The sequence below is a fragment of the Passer montanus genome, unplaced genomic scaffold, assembly GCF_014805655.1.
Source record: "Passer montanus isolate IOZ18808 unplaced genomic scaffold, ASM1480565v1 scaffold92, whole genome shotgun sequence".
In the NCBI taxonomy this organism is placed as follows: domain Eukaryota; kingdom Metazoa; phylum Chordata; class Aves; order Passeriformes; family Passeridae; genus Passer; species Passer montanus.
This window is the reverse complement of record NW_024374590.1, coordinates 676,753-682,752: the sequence shown is the minus strand read 5'-3', so window position 1 is coordinate 682,752 and position 6,000 is coordinate 676,753. Positions and strand designations below refer to the sequence as shown.

At 40.9% G+C, this 6,000-nt stretch overlaps 1 protein-coding gene across 1 annotated transcript in view; it reads left to right on the top strand.

Moving 5' to 3' along the window:
* Nucleotides 1-6,000, top strand: part of LOC120495824 (glypican-6) — a gene marked incomplete at both ends in the record, with an annotated part of 659,110 nt that overhangs the window by 229 nt on the left and 652,881 nt on the right. The gene's annotated exons all lie outside the window — the stretch shown is intronic.

The following is a 6,000-nucleotide window of genomic DNA, read 5'->3' as shown; positions in this document are numbered from 1 at the left end:
TGCTGCCGCCGCCGGGCTGCGCGCACGCCCCAGCGGAGTGCGGCCGGGGATCGCGGCGGCGTGGGCGCGGAGCGGAGCGGCTCTGCCGGCCCCGGTGGCACCGGGGGCTTCCCGGAGGAGCGTGTGTGTGCGTGTAGATAAAGATTAAATACCTACAGAAACTAAAGGGGTGGGGGGTTTAAAAAAAAAAAAAAAGGATGAGAATGACGGGGATGCAGGCAGGCTCAGCCGCGTTTCTGTTCGCTGGCTGAAACTTCTTGAGAGTTGCAGCCGGGCGGCGAGAGGCAGCGGGCAGGTCCGCAGTGGCGGTTGTCCCCGCTGCCGCCCTGTGCGGGGGAGAAAACTTTGCCCTCTGCCCGCGGGCACAGGGCGTGAAGGAGGCAGAGGAGGAGGAGGAGGAGGGAGAGGAGGGCAGCCCTGCTCCCCTCCGCGCCCCTCCGCGGAGCCAGGCCGGGCGGGTCGCCCCTGGGAGGCGCCTCCGCCGCAGCACGGATGGAGCAGAGGCACCGGCTGCCGGGGAGAGGCACCCACACATATCCACACACTCCCGCCCGGCAGCCCCGGCAGCCTGTTACTTGGCTCTTCCGTCTGTTGAAACATGCCTACAACAGGTTATATCGCAATCCGCCTACGAAGGTGTTGGGAACAGTTTTCTGTTGTAATTATTTTCCCCTACTTTTCCATACAACATTATCGGTATTGCATCTTGAACACTGAATGAATAAAAATACGTTTGGGGCTGAAATTCACTTAGCGATCAGAGAGCACCACAAAAAGAGAGCTATTATACGTGAAGATATGAGCCGGGGCTGCTTAAATCGGACTGCCTGAGCCCTCAAAAAAGGTTTATGCTTCGCTACTGGCACTTTGCTGTTAGGTCCTGCTATTTGTAGAGTGAATTAGATGCTCCTTGGTTTGCTCGCTTCCTCTTGAAAGTTGGAAGCAGTAGATTTATCTTCCTTGAGGTGAAATAATGCCACAGTTATTCACTGTGTAACATTTAGCACTTTACATGACCAATGATAAATGTAGAAAATCTGAGGACAGCGAGGCTGTAGTTCACAAAGATACAAGGAAGGTTGTTCCATGTTGCACCTTCATCCCTCAGGCTCACTGATTCTCTGGTCTTTCTGTGCTTTTTCCTGTAATTTATATTCAGGTTGCTCATCAGTTATATGAAATCATGAAATCTCTCCTGTGAGCCACAGATCCTTTGAATATGCAGTCATGCTTTCCCTTTGCTCACTGTTACACCAGCTGCTTTCAGACAGAATGGTAGGATATCCTCTGTTACATTAGAAAAAGAAATTCTAGTAAATTTCAGGCTTCTAATAACTTCGGGTAAACACTTGTTGCTTTCAGCTCACTGAGAAGTTTTATTGTTTCATATATTTTCTGAATGTACAGTGCAAAGTTGACATGCAACTTTTAAGTAAGCCTAGCATTTACAAGTTTCTGTTGACATGTATCAGTACAGAAAGACTCAGAGTAATTTAATATTTAATAGTAGTTCAATCCAAAATTACTCCACAGTTTCCTACTAAGTTTCATAAGTAAATCTGCTTTTATGATTAAGTACATGATTTATGGGGGTGTGAGTTATTTTTCTGAGATTCCTGTTGAAAGAGTTTGGTCTTTTTGTGGTTTATCTTCCTTTTTTCTAGTTGGTATATCAGCTTTTGAGCAGTTCTGTTTGTAGCTGTTCAAGTGATTTGTTGTAAGACTAGGATTGCTTTAAAGTGTGTTTCTAAGTGTGTTCTTGTACAGTGCTGCAAGGTGGGGTAATAGCTGTTCATGCAGCATGGGCTCTTGTTAATGTTAAAGCTCTGTATTTGCTGCCTGGTACGATGTTGGAAATGTAGTTAAAGCAATCAGTGGACAGGTTTGAGAAGTTTTTTTCTTCTTTTTTTTTTTTTTTTCATTCTGTCTTTTTTCCATCATTCTGACTTGGTTAAGGAAGCAATTTGTTAGTGTTACAGAAGTGTAGTCTGTCAAAGGCCTCATGTTTTAAAGGAGTTCAAAGAACTTCATTACAGTCTTATTTCTGAACAAACATTGTATTTTCAAAAGATTTTGCATCAATGTCTTAATAATATGACAATAAATAGTAGTACACTGTGTGGTTTATGTGTTTTGATTTAACAGTAGTCATGTTTTTTGTTGTAGTTTGTTTAAAAGCTATTTTCTAGCTACGAGTTTTGAAAGGGTAAACTGAAGACTGTGTACTGAGGCAAAGTGTGTACATACTGATGTAAAGAGCTGTGAAGAATCTGTTTAAATTACAGAGGCTGTGGACATAGAGGGATGTCTCTGTTGAATGGAACTGCAGTGCAAGAGACTTGTTAGATAACTTCTGTAACGTTGTTTATACTGTCACTCACTTTTGCACAGAGATGGTAGAAGTTACAGATGAAAAAGGTTGTCAGTTTTCGCTCTGTAAGGAAGAGTTTTCCTACAGTATTTTGTTGCACGTGAAATATGTTGAAGTTGGCAGTAATGTGACTACAGTTGTTCGCAGTACTTTTACAGCAATGCTAAATTGTTCTGTGTGATTGTATAGAACATATTTGTAATCATCCTTCTGTTTCTGACGTCTTGTCTAATGACCACATTCTGGTGCTGTGACCTTCACTGGAGTACAGCACATAAAGTTGTTTTCTGATGTAGCTTAGCAAAGTAAGTCCTCAATAAAGGAACTTTACCTGGGAATGGGGGGCAGAGGAAGAAAATTTGAAGTATACTTGATGTGCTGCTGTGGGCTTAATTCTGTGCATCAGTCACATACAGGCTGAGTAGCCAGAGCTTGCAGTGTGTGCTGGGCTCTCCTTGTAATGGGCTCCTCCCTGAGAGGAGCTACTCAAGGCTGCTCTCTAAGTGGAGTATCCTGTGGGTTAAAAAGAGTTCTACTGTGAGACTCAGGTTGCCATGACCCAGCATTCAGGAGTGTTAGTGGAGTTCCTGAGGACTTTGCAGGAAATATTTTGCTGTAGGAAAATCTGTAATTTGAAAGTCAGCACACAACAGCAAAATCATAGAATACATCTTTTGGCAGTACTTGTTTAACTCCAGCCGTGCCTTCAGTAACTCACGTCGTCTTAGAGGAAGCCATGAAAATGAAATGTCAAAGTTGGATTGTGCCCTGGCCTCAGAATTTTCTGAATGAAAGTGAATGCCTGATTGTGTAAAGTAGTAGATGTGTCTGCTTTGTGCCTTTCCACTTCCAAGGTGAAGGGTGTGGGGGTTTTGTGTGTTGTGGTTTTGCTTGGGATTTGGTTTTTTGTTTTGTTTGCGGGGGGGTTTACTGATATGCTTTATATGCTGAATAATAGTTTATTCAGATAAAAGCTAGAACTGTTCTGATAAAGCATCCAGCAGTAAAGATGTTGAATTCTAAATGCTGTGTAAGAAGCATGTGAACTTTGTTCCCCTGCACTGATGATGGACGAGGTGAGATTCTGGCAGCACAGTCACCATAGTCAAAGTGACTGAAATGAAAGCAGAAGCAAACCCTTCATTTTGAAGGTCAGGAGTCACTTGAAATTGTGCTTTGATGAATAGGCTTTATACTGGCATAATACAGAGGCGTTGACTGAAGCAAGCAAACGTTCATAACAGTTGCTTGTAGGACCTAAGTTGTAATAATAACAACAATGATGATAATAATAATAATAATAATAATAATAATCATTATCATCATACCTCAGTAGTTACCCATGCAATGGGAGCTCTTAGTTCATGTCAGATGTTCCCAAGATAGTCTTTCTGAATGTTTTGCTTTCATACTCTAAAATGAAGTAATAGATTTACAGAATAGGGAAAATCCTCCTGACTGAGTCTGTATTGAAGTACTTGCTCATTAATACCTTCTTTTACTGTTTCTCTGCTGCCCTCACTGAGAACTATGTGAAGAAAGTGCCTGTAGACCAGGAGGTAGATGGGGATTCACAGACAAACACCTTGTGAGGTTACCTCATCAGTGTTAAAAAAGAAATAGCCTTGCTAAAATAAATACTATATTCAGTGCAAATTTGTGAAATCTGTTTTGGGCCTTTATACATTAATTGACTCCTGATCTCCATGATAGCAGTGAAGATGAACATAGAATTTCATGTAAACTTTAAACTTCCTTTTTGTTTGAACACTGTTGTAGTTGTATCCTCCACATTGTGTGACCCCCTCTCACCTCTGTTTGCAGTTGCAGTAATTGCATCATCAAGTGTCTCTTTGGTCACCTCTCTTTATGGCTTCCCTTATTTTCCAGTTGTGAGTGCATGGTGCATGCTAATAAATTGGCATGTGCATGTAGGTAGGAGGAAGTGCAGCTTTCCTAAGACCTATCTTTGCAGTCACTTCTGTACATCTTTATTGGCTTGTATGTGACTGATGCCCTTAAAGGGAATACAACTTATGTATACACATCTAAAACCTAAAGGTGATGTTTGTAAGATCAGGGCCTTTGAGAAGAAATACCATGTTTTGAATGCTTATAAATAATTCAAATTTGAATGAGAATTTTATATCTCAGCATCTGGAGTTTCCCAGTGTGACTTTATGCTAGAGTATTTTGGAAAGAGGGACTTTAAAATAGAAAAGGCAATGCTTTAATAATTAATGTAATTATGAACTTCACTGTGTAGTTTCTAATCACCTCTTTTATTTCTGTTGTCAGTCTGATTTATAATCAAAAAACATACCTAAAGTATAATATTTTCTACATGTCTAAGTGCTAGTGTGTTAAACTCTTCTAAAGCTGTATTAGTACTTGTTTCATCATATGCTGTTGTGAAATACTCCTGAGATTAGGTGGTGTTCAGACACCAGAGGTCAAGCACTATGTTAAAAGCTCAGGCCATTCTTTTTTATATTACTGCAATAAAGAATATATTCATTTCATTTATATTACCACTTGGCTCTCATAAAAGGTCAGTTTCAGCTGAATGTACAATTACTTGCAAATGGCAAATCTTATAACAAGCGATCAACAATAAAAGCTTTTCTGGGTAATTTGTCTTTAAAACTACTACCTGCCATTTCTTTTGAATGACTTGAGCATCTTGCAGTATCACTTGGAGATATCTGTCTTATTCCCCATGATACATGTAAGAAAACTGTGCATACTAATCTTCCTTTCTGCTTAGTAAAGTAAAAATCCATAATTACATTAAAATTTCTAGTTGAAATAACAGGCTTGGTGCTTAAAACACCATTATGGTATCAAAGTATCAGCACTCCCATTATTAGCAGAATGAAATTACTTTTCTAGTGAACTATGACTGTATGCCCCCTTTTGTACCTGGTTAATGGGTGCTATCTCCCTATGAAGGGAACCCACATTCCATGGTTTTGACTGTTCATGCTACCAGGCATAATTATTTTAGCAGTTTAAATATGTGTAAAAGAATTAACGCTTCTTCAGAAATTCCTAAGAATAGCATATAAAGGTTGGTGTTTAAAGGCAAAATTGTTATTATGCTAAAGAGAGAGAATACATTATAAGATGCAAAAGGAATTTAAAACGTGTTGCAGATGGCAAGAAACCATATGCTGGTAAAATTCATAGCGCTTTATTCCTCTGTATGTAAAAAAGGTCTAAAAACTTACTGAAACCAAGATTTGCTTTCTTCACTACCTATTGCTCTAGAACTCCAGCACACACACAAAAAATGAGCTCCCCTGATAAGAACATTTCTAGCTCTTGTTATAAGAGGCTGTCACAAAGACCATCAGCTCTCTCCAGCAGGTTTCTTTTGGCTAACGTGACCTTTTCCTTGCAGCAAAGTGGAACAGCAGCACTTTATTCTGTTGAGCAATTGTGGAACGCAGAAGACACATGGCATTTGGAGGCAGGTGCTGCCAAAGATGTGCTGGAAGAGGTTCCCTCTGACTGCACAGGTGACAGCAATTTGTGTCCTACTGTGACATCTGCCCAGCAGAGCCATTCTCTGTGGGCAGTGAGGGGTTGTGGGTTGTGCTGGGAGGGTTGCTGTCCCCTCCAGCCCC